Source organism: Mobula hypostoma, chromosome 1 (assembly GCF_963921235.1).
Source record: "Mobula hypostoma chromosome 1, sMobHyp1.1, whole genome shotgun sequence".
NCBI classification, from domain to species: domain Eukaryota; kingdom Metazoa; phylum Chordata; class Chondrichthyes; order Myliobatiformes; family Myliobatidae; genus Mobula; species Mobula hypostoma.
In genome coordinates, this window is record NC_086097.1 from 226679269 (window position 1) to 226693271 (window position 14003).

Here is a 14003-nt window from a genome sequence, read left to right on the forward strand (position 1 = left end):
GGCTCATTAGCTCATAAAGGATTTGCCTTGCATTAATGTGACGGTGATGATCATCAGATATAATGAGGACTTTAAATATTTACAGTATTAAGTAGGTGTGCCGATGGGCGAGGTAGAAGGGAGCAGATTATAAGTATGAAAGAAACTTGATGTCTTACATAATTAGCTTGCCTGCGTTTTACTCTCAGGGATTATATCACTAGGTATCCCTAGGTAATGAGTGGGTCCGCCTGGAGGTAGTTTAACTCCATTTCAACAGACATCACTGAACTAAAGCATAAAAAATATAGCAAGCTGGAGACTGAGTGGTATCAGCTTGTGCTCATGTTGAGACCAGTGTAATTGCATTATAATGGGCAGCTATGCTACCAGGGCTATTGACAAGGGGACCATGATTTTCAGACGTGTGCAGATGTACAGTATTTCCTGACCCACTCTTCCTTCAGTGTTCTAGACGCTTGTGGTTTCCTATGATTTTGATCTGATAGTGTACACTGTTGTCCAAGTAAGGCTATTTTATAGTAAAGTTGTAAATTAGTGTTTCACAATGGCTGCTGGAAATTATACAAATGTTTGATTTACCACATTTTTGCAAGTAGCTGCTACGTTTCAAAATGGTATTCAAACATCTATGAAGCTAAATTAAGCTACATACTAGTTAAATATGTCGATATTTTTAAATTCGACTGGTGTTTTCATACTTTCTTGATGATAGATGGACGATAATTGCAAAGGCGTAGAATTTTAAAGAAGCCATTTTCTCTGATAACACACATAAAAGTTGCTGGTGAATGCAGCAGGCCAGGCAGCATCTATAGGAAGAGGTACAGTTGACATTTCAGGCCGAGACCTTTCGTCAAGACCAGCTGAAAGAAGAGCTAGTAAGAGATTTGAAAGTCTGATGATGATGATGGTATTCTCTGATGATGGTTTTCTTCCTGAGCAGGAAGTATAGAAAAACATGTTGTCTGTGTTAACTTGATATTAAATAATTGTGTTAAACACTTATATTACCTCCTGTCCCACTGTGAAATGAGGTACAGTGGATTCTAGTTAATTGCTCTTAATCTGGTTAATCTGGGCAGCTGCTTACTTGGGCCAACCATTTGAAAAGATAGCTTGGATTACCCTTGTTTATTTGGAAAAACTGTGCTGCTTTTGGGAGAGGAGACTTACTGAATCATTTCTAACTAGCATCAGTCATGCCAGTGATAAAAAACCTGATTCTGATTCTCTGATTTATGTGCACTTGTATGGCTGTTAGACACATGCTTAGAGTGAACAGTTTTTAAATCGTGTCAGTTACGTGTGTTTGTGTTCAAAAAGCAGTGATTTTTGACACTGATAGTTGGTGAGAAATAAGCAGTAAAATGATTCAGAACTGTTTTGCTCAGTGTGGTTTCAAGTATTCAGGCTTGGAAATGCCAGAAGCATCCAGGAGTGAAAATGAAACGATTTCACCTACTTCAACAGGTTAGAGACTATGAAGAATTAGAAGGTATCAACAATTATTTGAATATTGCAATGAAAATGAAGATCTGGAGAATACAATCATTGAAAAGATTTTATGAAGGTAGTCCATTATCTGCACTAGGTGTCTGTGTTGATTTTGTTCAGTTATAGTCAATCAAAACACAGCAGCGTACAATTCCTCCGATAACTATTAGGAACTAATACACAGTTTTATAGTACTGTAGTGTTCTGTATTTCATTTAAATACATAATTAGTTACTCATTTAAACTGTAGTTTGTCTTTTTTATACCTTTTTAATTATTTCCGTGAAACTTCAGCTAATTGAGTCAGCCATTTAATTGGGCCTAAATGTACTTGTCCTGACGTGTGCCAATTAACTGGAATCCACTGTATTTGGACCAAGACTGTGGTGAAGGAAAGTAATACAAATGGTGCTGTCACACTCCAGAAGTTTATCATCAATGCAGAGCAGAAATTTGCTTTCTCCTTTATTTTTGAGTTGATTTTAAAGTTCAAAAGAACTTCAAAGGAAGGTGGGTTGAGGCAGGTTTTAATTGAAGGCCTGACACTGGATACATTTAGATTTTATTGCAGAGCTGGTAAACAAAAATGAAATAATTCTGTAGTTCTTGCTTAGGTGATTCAGAATCCTTACATAATCCTTTCATCAAAGCAACAGAGAAGGTTGTGAGGTATTTATCAAATCTAACTAAAATGATCATTATTATGCAACACACTCAAAATGCTAGAGGATTCAATACCTGAAAAGTTAACTGTTTATTGCCCTCCATAGATGCTGTCTAATTTGTTGAGTTCCTCAGCGTTTTGTGTGTGTTGTTCAATTGGCTGGAGAGTTCTCTGAGATCTTTATCCCCCTCGCTTCGGCAGTCTGAGGTACCCACCTGCTTCAAGCAGGCTTCAATTACACTGCTGCCTAAGAAGAATGTGGTGACCTGCCTCAAAGACCATCATCCTGTCGCACTTACATCCACAGTGATAAAGGGTTTTAAGAGGTTGGTAATGAAGCATATCAACTCCTGCCTCAGAAGCCACTTGGTTCCACTTCAGTTTGCCTACCGGCACAACAGGTCTGCACCAGATGCTGTCTCATTGCCTCTTCACTCAACCCTGCAACATCTGGACAGCAAAGGTACTTACATCAGGATGCTCTTTATTGACTACAACTCGGCATTCAATACTGTCATTCCTTCAAAACTAATCAGTAGGCTTCCAGACCTTGGCCTCAGCACCTCCTGGTGGAACTGGATCCTCAGTTTGCTCACTTGCAGACCCCAGTCAGTTCGGATTGGCAGTAACATCTCCTCTGCAATCTCCATCAACACAGGTGCACCCTAAGGCTGTGTGCTCCGCACCCCTTCCCCACCTCACTCTTCTCACTTTACATATATGACTGACCGTGTGGCTAAGCACAGCACTAATGCCATACTCAAGTTTGCTGACAACGCCACCGTTGTAGGCCGAACCACAGGTGGTAACGAATCAGTGTTTGAAAATCTGGTTGAGTTAGTGCCACAACAACAACCCTCTTACTCAATGTCAGCAAGGCCATTATTGACTTCAGGAGGGAAAATACAGAAGTCCATGGGTCACTTTTCATTGGGAGATCAGAGGAGAAGAGGGTCAGCAACTTTAAATTCCTTGGTGTTATCATTTCAGAAGACCTGTCCTGGGCCCAGCAGGTAAGTGCAGTTACAGAAAAAGCGTGACAGCTCCCCTACTTCCTTAGGACTTTGCGTAGATTCATCATGACATCTATGATGTACTTCTATAAATGTGTAGTGGAGTTTATACAAGAAATGTGTTCCATACCTTTCCTCTCTTTTGCTTATTCTTTCTGTATCCTTTCTCTGGCTCACTGTCATTCTATGCATATCTTACAAAATCAAGAACTTTTAATCCACAGCAAATTTCATTGACCAAGTATCAAACTAAACAGAAAATATTTTTTTTCTAAATTTAACACCAAGGACTGGGCATATCAGTAAGTTTGTCTTCGCTGCTCATTCTTATTGTCCTGAGGTTGGGGGGGGGGGGAACCATATCTTTGTAAATACAGTTATTGCATTGTATGTTGCATTGCTGTCAGATGGGGAAGTCTGAAGATTCCAACTGAGAACCAATTAAATCATGCTTGCAGCATGAATCTTGCTTCAGAAGTATCAAGTACTTGGCCAGTCATATTTAAGCCGTGTTCAGACTTAATCAGACCTGCTGTTAGTCTGGGATATGCTGAGTGACTATTGAAAAATATCTTATCACTGCATATGACAGCTGCTGTTGGGTAAAAGTCCTCACAGATACAGAGTAACAGAAGTTATATTAAGTTTCATTTAAGTTTATTTATTCTCAGGATGTGGGTGCATTGGCCATGCCCATCCTTTATTGCTCCAATATTGAATTAGGAATCAACCACATTGGTGCGTCTAAATTTATTTATTTTATTTCTTGTGGTACAGTGCAAAAAAGATCCTTCCGGCCCTTCGAGCCACACCACACAGCAACGCTCAATTTAACCCTAGCCTAAGTCATGGGACAATTTACAATGATCAATTAACCTACAAACGGAAACACGAGGAATTCTGCAGATGCTGGAAATTCAAGCAACACACATCAATGTTGCTGGTGAATGCAGCAGGCCAGGCAGCATCTCTAGGAAGAGGTGCAGTCGACGTTTCAGGCCGAGACCCTTCGTCAGGACTAACTGAAGGAAAAGTGAGTAAGAGATTTGAAAGTTGGAGGGGGAGGGGGAGATCCAAAATGATAGGAGAAGACAGGAGGGGGAGGGATGGAGCCAAGAGCTGGACAGGTGATTGGCAAAAGGGATATGAGAGGATCATGGGACAGGAGGTCTGGGAAGAAAGACAAGGAGGGCGGGGGGGGCGGGGACCCAGAGGATGGGCAAGGGGTATATTCAGAGGGACAGAGGGAGAAAAAGGAGAGTGAGAGAAAGAATGTGTGTATAAAAATAAGTAACAGATGATCCCCTCGTATCCCTTTTGCCAATCACCTGTCCAGCTCTTGGCTCCATCCCTCCCCCTCCTGTCTTCTCCTACCATTTTGGATCTCCCCCTCCCCCTCCAACTTTCAAATCTCTTACTCACTCTTCCTTTGGTTAGTCCTGACGAAGGGTCTCGGCCCGAAATGTCGACTGTACCTCTTCCTAGAGATGCTGCCTGGCCTGCTGTGTTCACCAGCAACGTTGTTATGTGTTGCCTAACCTACAAACGGTGTGTCTTTGGACTGTGGGAGGAAACGCACGTGGTCACGGGGAGAAATTACAAACTTCTTACAGACAGCAGCAGGACTTGTACCTGGGTCACTGATACCATAAAGACTGTTGACCACTATGCTTAACAAACCAGACTGTGAAATGCTGGCTGATTTCCATCCTAAAAGATAGTAGTAAACCAAATGATTTTTGACGACAATCCAGGTAGCTTCATGATTTTTGTTAGATATTTTTCATTTAATCCCCGATTTTTATGCTTGAATTTAAATACAGTAACTTAATTGAAATTTTGCAAATGACTTAAACACGTGTCTCTAGATCAGTAGTCTAGCAACTTAACCACAAGTCTGTCATAAACCATTGTTAGTACTATGATGTTGGCTGAGATTTCTTTACTGAGGATTGTCAATCCCTGATACATACATGCCACAAAAATTATTTTCCACTTCCCAGCTGCAGTCTGGATTTTGTCCACTTCTTTCTGAGGGTCCTCTGTGAATTTTGCATGGAACTGAATAAGACTGGCTAGCCAGTTATTATTTATTGGGAGGCCACATTCAAAACGGCTCAATAATAGCACCTCTGTCCTGCTATCAACAGCAGCTGCACCTCAAGGATTTGTGCTTAGCCCACTTCTCTACTCGCTACACTTATGACTGCGTGGCTCAGCACAGCTCAAATGCCGCCTGTAACTCGCTGATGACACCACTGTTGTTAGCAGAATCTCAGCTGGCAATGAGGAGGTTTACAGGAGTGAGACAGACCACTGATTGAATGGTGTCGTAACACCAACAACCTACTTCAGCAAGCCCAACGAACGGAATGTGGACGTCAGGAAGGGGAAGTTGGGAGAACACATGCCAGCCCTCAGTGAGGGGTCAGTGGTGGAAAGGGTGAACAAGTCCCTGGGTGTCAGCACGTCTGAGGATCCGTCCTGGGCCTGGAACATGAATGCAATCACAAAGAAAGCATTCCAGCAGCCCTGCTTCATTAGGAGTTTGAGGTGATGTGGCGCATCACCAAAGACTCCTCCCAATTTCTACAGATGTCCAGTGGGGAGCATTCTGACTGGTTGCATCACGTCTGGTATGGAGCCTCCAATGGGCGGGATGCAAGTGTCTCCAGGGAGTTGCAGACTCAGCCAGATCCACCATGGGCACACTCTCCCCACCAGTGAGCACACCTTCAGGAGACAGTGCCTCAAAAAGGCAGCAATGATCATTAGGGACCCCCCCCCCAGTATCTGGGATATGTGTTCTTCTCATGACTACCATTGGGGAGAAGGTCCATTACTACAATTGGGGAGGAGGTACGGGAGCCTGAAGACCCACACTCAACATTTTAGGAGCAGCCTCTTCCCCCCCCCCCGCCATCAAATTTCTGAATGGTTCATGAGCCCACGAACACTACCTCATTATTCCTTTTATTTTGCATTTTATTGTTACTTTACCAATTTATATGTCTTTGCCACTGTGCTGTTGCTGCAAAGCAGTGAATTTCATGTCATTTGTCTGATTCCAAGATATAAAATTTACTTTTAATCTCTTGGTAAAAAGGAATGAAAAATGGTGACCGGCGTTTATTATTTTGTAAGTTTTTTGACCTTTGTACTCCATAATTGTTTAGGTAATTATTTGCAGTGCAGTCACTGCCACAATGAAGAGAAGATGCACAGTCATCTTCTAATAGATGAACTGCAATAATGACTAGATAATCTGTTTTTGTGGTGTTAGTTGGGGGATAAACATTAACCAACACACTAAAGATAACTCTCCTACTCCAGAGTAACAGCATACGATCCTTCACTTATATCTGAAAAGCTAGTCAGGGCTTCAGTTTAAAGCTTCACCTGAAAGGCATCACTACAGAGCTTCACTGCATGGTAGCCAACCCTTGTATGATCATATCTCCAGAAAAGGGTGCTCAGAGACACCAGCAACTGAAGCACAGCTGAGACGGGCCACAGTAAAGAAAAGTCCTTTGATAAACTGTCTGAAAAGGTTGGCGTTAAGGAGTCACACTGTGAAACTCCTGTGTGATATTGTAAGGAAGTAATGAGTGGTTTCTGTCAATACAACGAAGAATGAGTCTAGGCATAGGACAGTGTCCTGTTTATCCCAGTTGATCTGAATTTTATTTGAGGCCAATGCGACCTTGGCCGAATAGAGTGCTGATGAAAAGAATAACTACTGAATGTTGAAAGGACTAGATAGGGTGGATGTGGAGAGGATGTTTCCGATGGTGGGGGTATCCAGAACTAGAGGGCACAGCCTCAGATTTCAGGGGCTACCCTTTAGAACAGAGATTTTTTTAGCCAGAGAGTGGTGAATCTGTGGAATGCTCTGCCATTGACTGCAGTGGAGGCCAAGTCCATGCGTATATTTAAAGTGGAAGTTCATTTTTTGATCGGTCAGGGCACCAAAGGATATGGCAAGAAGGCAGGTGTATGGGGTTGAGTGGGATCTGGGATCAACCATGATGGAATGGCGGAGCAGACTGGATAGGCTGGATGGCCTAATTCTGTTCCTATGTCTTATGGTCTTAACCCCTCACTCCTCTCCTCTATAAATAAACTCATGTCCATGTCAGAACTGGAGTTTGACAGTCACTAGCTCAAATCTGTCTTTAATGTACTGAGCTTTTAAAATAGTCAGTTAGAAGGAGACTCTTCTTGATTTCAAAGTTCAAAGTACATTTATTACCAAAATAACTATATACTATACTGAGATTCATTTTCTTGCCGGGATTCACAGTAGAACAAAGAAGTGTAATAGAATCAATGAAAAACTACATCGAAGCAAAGACTGACAAGTGACCTATGTGCAGAAAAGACAACTGTGCAAATAGAAAAAAAAGATGATAATAAATAAATAATATATCCTTGAAAGAGAGTCAATAGGCTGTGTCCAATGATCACTTCAGAGATGAGTTGAGTGAAGTTAGTCATAGTCATACTTTACTGATCCCGGGGGAAATTGGTTTTCGTTACAGTTGCGCCATAAATAATAGATAGTAATAAAACCATAAATAGTTAAATAGTAATATGTAAATTTTGCCAGGAAATAAGTCCAGGACCAGCCTATTGGCTCAGGGTGTCTGACCCTCCAAGGGAGGAGTTGTAAAGTTTGATGGCCGCAGGCAGGAATGACTTCCTATGACGCTCTGTGTTGCACCTCGGTGGAATGAGTCTCTGGCTGAATGTACTCCTGTGCCCACCCAGTACATTATGTGGATGGGAGACATTGTCCAAGATGGCATGCAACTTGGACAGCATCCTCTTTTCAGACACCACCGTGAGAGAGTCCAGTTCCATCCCCACAACATCACTGGCCTTACGAATGAGTTTGTTGATTCTTTTGGTGTCTGCTACCCTCAGCCTGCTGCCCCAGCACACAACACGCTGGTTCAGGAATCTGATGGTTGAAGGGTAGCGACTGTTCCTGAATTTGATGGTGTGAGACTTAAGGCTCCTGTACCTGCTTCCTAATGGCAACAGTGAGAAGAGAGCATGGCAACACACGCAAAATGCTTGAGGAACTCAGCAGGTCAGGTAGCATCTATGGAAATGAATATCCATAGATATTAATGATTATTGATGTTAATAATAGTTGATTATCGATGTTTCAGGTCGAGACTATGCTAGATATCCTTGATGATGGATGCTGCTTTCTTGTGCTCCTAGCTGACTTACTCAGTTTTGGAGAGGGATTTGCCTTGATGCACCACATTTTGCAGGTGTTTCCATTCTTAGGAATTGGTGATTTGTAGTAGATTTTTTTCAACCCTCATGGAGTTGTACCAAAGATCTGGCAATACACACTTTGTGCATAGAAAGTTAAATTCCAGAAAGCTATTATTCCCCCAATAAACCTAGGTAGTTCAAAAGAATTACCATTCCTCTCCATTTCAATTACAATTATAATCCTATCCAATTTGTTTCTTCTTCCCTCTTTCATTTTTTGTTTAATTACTGTTCAAGTCATGCCAAAAAAAATAATAGCTACATCTATAGTGTACACACATTGCATGACTTTACAGTATGCTGCTCTTGTTGTTAAACTGTACTTGATCTAAATGCTTTTGTTACTCGGGTGCAACATGAAGTGTGTTACGAAGTGCTGTGAAATTGGCAGGCTAAAGGGCAAATTTCTTATTCAATTCCTTTAAATTAACCACACAGCTCTGTTCAGCAGCATGTCTTAATTAGAAACTGGCATTAGTTCTAATTGTTTGCAAATTAACAAGGCTGCATGTAAATAGTGATAATAACTTTAATTGCACTTTAGCAGTATTGTAGTTAATAAGGTCTAAGCAGCATTCCCCATGTTAAGACATTGAGCTTCCAGTTAAGATGCAACACCAACTGTGTGTCAACAGCATCAAGGGTTATATTAAATGATACACCCTTAGACATCTTACAGAAGCTCCTCAAAGATAAAAGATATGGTTGAGCTCTAGAGGAATCAATATGTCTGATAAAAGGTTTCATCCATTGCTTGTACAGAAACAAAAGGTTTCAGCAGTCTAATTAGTCAAAATAAAGGATCAGTCCTGTGCAGAGCAAACTAGCAGCATTGAAGAAGGATTCATTATTTTAGCAGAACTGTACAAAGATCTATTTTAAAAATTCCTGCAGCTGCAGTAGTCCTACCTGTTGTTATTTTCCAAGCTCCTTGCACTTCAGTGGGAATCATGTTAGCATGCTGATTTAACAAACTCTTCCCTGCGTCTGCTAGTGCTATAAGGCGTTGTAAGGCTGTGGTACATATTTGTAAGGCTGATGACGCTAACGAATCACAGCACAAATGACTGAATCGATGTGAAAGCAGCCGCTGCTGTTTGAGAGTATCAATAAATGTACCTTTTTGCCAGAATGGATAAGTGTTGCATTTAAAAGTCATATGGATCTCTTAATTGAAAGTTAATTTTAAATCAATGAAGAGAGTCATTTAAATATTGATTGTCCCTTTCAATGTGAATTGTTAATGGTTGGGTTTTGTAACAACTTTGTTTAAGATGCAATCAATAGCACACAATCAGTACATTCCATAAAAGAAAATTGACAGATGTTCTTAAATTGCCTTCTGGGTGTAATAACCTTATCTGCTTTCATGTATGGCCTGGGATGTCCATGATCCTGTAGCTTTTCTGATAAACGCCTTACATGTTAAAGATTTAAATCAGTGTTGACTTCACTTGTGCAAAGAAGCATTGTGCAGACAAAAATCTGGTTAAGTCAGTATTAAGAATTTTGAGCATGTTTGAGAGTTATTAACATTATATGGCCTAACATGGGATATCCCTACCACTGTTTTCTTTGCATCGTCTCGATGATGCCAATAGCAGGATAATAGCCAAAACTTGTCCCGAGCAAAATGTTCAACTACATTAGTTTAATATTGATCATTGGTATTGGTATTGGTTTGTTATTGCCATATGTACCTAGACACAGTGAAAAGTTTGTCCTGAATACTCTTCATACAGATCAAATCATTGCACGGTGCATTGAGCTAGAACAAGGTAAACCAATAACAATGCAGAACAAAGTGTAAAAGCTACAGAGAAGGTGCAGTGCAGGTAAACAATAAAGTAAATTGTGAGGTCAAGAGTCCATCTTATCCTACAAGAGATTCACTTATGAATTAGGTAACAGCAGGGAAGAAGCTGTTAAAACCTGACGGGATGTGCTTCCAGGTTTTCCTATCCTCTGTCCAATTAGCGTGGGTAGAAGAGAGAATGTTCGGGGAGGGTGAGGTCTTTGATTACGCTCAGTGCTGTGCTGAGGCATCAAGAAGTGTAGACAGAGTCCAGAGAGGGGAGGCTGGTTTCTTGATGTGCTGTGCTGGGTCCCCGGCTCTCTACAGTTTCTTGCAGTGGCATGTAGAGCAGTTGCCACAGCAAGCTGTTTGCAACCAGATAGAAAACTTTCTCTGGTGCATCTACATATACAAATTGTTAAGGGTAGATGGGAAAATGCCAAAATTCTGTCATCCTCCTGAGATAGTAGAGGTGTTGGTGTGCTTTCTTGACTGCGATATTAGACTGGTTAGACCAGAAGCTATTGATGATGTTCACACCTAAGAACTCAATTCTACAATAGAAATATGGCCTATACTTTTTGGATGAGATATAAATAAGAAAGCAAGGAATGGCATCTGATGAAAGAGGTACTGCCAGGCTTCACTGCAAGGCATGCTCATGATTCACCTTGCAGTCCTCACTGATGCCTGCACACTCACAAAATCTCAAGTCCATGTGTATACAAATCCCTGCCCTGCTCTCAGTAGTCACCTAATCTCTCTGAAGCCTAACTTTCGAAACCTTCTGGACTCAATGTTGTCATGTTTCTTTTTTTTTGGCGTGTGCCTGCGTGCGTGCGAGTCTGTGCGTGTGTGTGCGTGCGTATCTGTGCATGTGCGTGTGTGCGTGCGTATCTGTGCATGTGCGTGTGTGCGTGCGTATCTGTGCATGTGCATCTGCATGCGTGTGTCCGTGAAGATGTCTTTTTCATGGTTTTTACGAGGCGCGGAGTGAGAGAGAGACTGTGTGACACACCACCCCTCACACAGACATTTTCACAGTATTTTTCCCTTTGTTTTACGAGGTCGGGTTGTGATCTCGATACTCAACCCGGCACAAATGGAAAGCGTACTAGGGAGCGGACCCGACTGGTTTTGAACCCGGGAACCTCCGCTCCTGGGTCCGGCACCGATGTCATTGTGCCACCAGCCAGCCCACTGTTGTCATGTTTCAAGTGTGAATTTTGCTACTTACGACTCTATACTGGAACGATATTGACCATCATAGTTGATTTTTGGTCAGTGCAAATTTCACATTTGGTTGCACTGTCTTTACAGATACCTTCTTAGAAACTTCTAACCATCATTTTCCTTGCAGAAGGAAGGTCCATTGTGCATGCATTAGACTTCAGCAGCCTGCACAGGTTTCTTTACCACTCAGTCCAAGTTCATTGTCATCTGACTGTACATGACCTGAAAGCACACTGACCTAGTGATGAGATCTTGGTGGTGGCAGGGTATTCTTTGGTCTCACGCCCTGAGGGAAGAAGCTGCTACACAGTGTGGCAGTCCTCGTCCTGATGCTTCTGTACCTCCTCAAGGAGGTGTTAAAGATGTCCGTTAAGACCTCTGTTAGCTGTTCCACACAGTCCCTCTGTCCAGCCCCACAGCTTTGCATGGGTTTACCCTGGCTAGAATCTTTCTCACTTTGGCTACAGCTAGACAGGATGCCTGTTCCTCAGGGGGCGAGGGGGCTTTCCTTGACGTCACACCATTTAAGGCATCAAATCATGCATAAAAGGCATTCCGTTTATCAGGAAGGGTTGACATGCAGGGTGGATTTGTAATCTATTATGGTTTGAATACTCTGCCACATATGTTGCGTGACTCTGTTGTCACAGAGGTGTCTGTGAATGTTCCGCGCTTTGCCTTCCTGATAGCACGGAAGAGTGCAGCTCTTGCTGACCTTAGAGTCATCCTGCCCACTGATCTGATCGCTATGTCCCAGTCCCTAAGCAATGCACAAACGTTTGCAGATCAGCCGTGATTTCTGTTTGTAACTCTCACTTTGGTTAGCGGCTTAATAGAGGGTGTGATAGCCCCCGGCCTGGCCAAATTTAAGAAATCTCGTTTGGGTGGATGCTGCGCGATGTGTCCCATGTTACAAATCAGTACCCCAAAATAACAAACAGTACACGATATGCGATTAAACGATTAAGCTTTATAATTCTTACTTTGATTGTATGATTAGTAAAGAAACGATAAAAAGAAAAAAAAAGGGCCCAATCTTATTAAACAGCCTGTTGTGCAACGTTGGAGCTCACTGATAAGTCAATTGTCCACCATCGACTTCCTCCGATAATCGCTGCCCTTCAGACCCTTGCTCCCGGTCCCTCTGTCCGGTGGTCTTCCAGCTCTCCCCACACGCGTCTTCCTTATTCTCCTCTCGCCGACTGAAGACCGCGAAAATCTCTCTTCCAGCTCACAAGAAAGAACAACAGCATTCCAAACCCCGTTGTCTCTAGTCATAACCCAAACATTGCTGCTACAGAGAAACCATTACATTATCAGGGAAACCTTACAGCATGTTACACAGCAGTGAAACCCTACAGCATGTTACATTTTTTTTATCTCTTCTGGAGAACTCTACCAAGCCTTCCCATTGGATCATGTGTTTATTCCTTGTCAACACTTTCCAGTGGCTGGAAGAGTGTCAGTTGTATTTTGTTTAATGCTTTAAGGGCTCTCTCCTTCTGTTAAGATGCTCAAAAGTAACATTAGCATTTTTACTGCTTGTGCCTGTAGTGCTTGAAACAAATTAGTTTTGTATGAGGGAACCTGATATCACTGTTTTTAAATGGGAATTTAACAATTTTCTTAGTTTTTAAGGGATTTTTTGAAACTGCATGGAGTTGCTTTGCTGCTTTAATGCCCCAAAAATAGTGCAGATGAAATTTTAGGCCAGGAGTTTAATTTCAAGGCAAAAAATGGAAAGAGCTTGGAACATGTGTGACATTTTTAATAAAATGAAATTACACAATAGGATAACTCCTGAAATAATGGCTGAAATAATGGTTTACCTTCAGAATCAGAATCAGGTTTAATATCACTGGCATATGTCATGAAATTTGTTAACTTTACAGCAGCAGTACAATGCAATACATGATAAATTCATATTTACAGTATGTGTGTGTATATATATATATATATATATAAAATAGTTAAGTTAAAAATTAGTGCAAAAATTTGGATGGCAAAGAGGAAGAAGCTGTTCCTGAATGGTTGACTGTGTGCCTTCAGGCTTCTGTACCTCCTTCCACATGGTAGCAATGAGAAGAAGGCAGGTCCTGGGTGATGAGGGTCCTTAATGCCGGACATCGCCTTCGGACGGCACCGCTCCTTGAAGATGTCTTGGATGCTACTCATGATGGAGCTGACTAATCTTACAAATTTCTGCAACTTACTTTGATCTTGTGCTGTTTAATTTATTGTGTATGCTCATATGTATGAGTATTATTGGAAAAAGCTACAATTGTTTTCAATATCATCATAAACTATCATAATGTGAGTGTAATAGATATTGTACTGCATTCATTGAACTAATAACATTAACACCTGTTTTCAGACACAAGCCTAACTTTGAAGAAAATCAATGTTATTGCATAAAGCATCAGAAAATAAATATATGTACAATTTATCTTAGATGAATACCAGGCATAAGCTACATTACATATTCCTTTCTATGCATGATTTTCTTTAG

The 14003-nt window shown here is 41.5% G+C and overlaps 1 protein-coding gene across 5 annotated transcripts in view; it reads left to right on the forward strand.

The window, feature by feature from the left end:
- Window positions 1-14003, forward strand: part of LOC134355452 (zinc finger homeobox protein 4-like) — a 283107-nt gene that overhangs the window by 198653 nt on the left and 70451 nt on the right. The window lies entirely within an intron of this gene.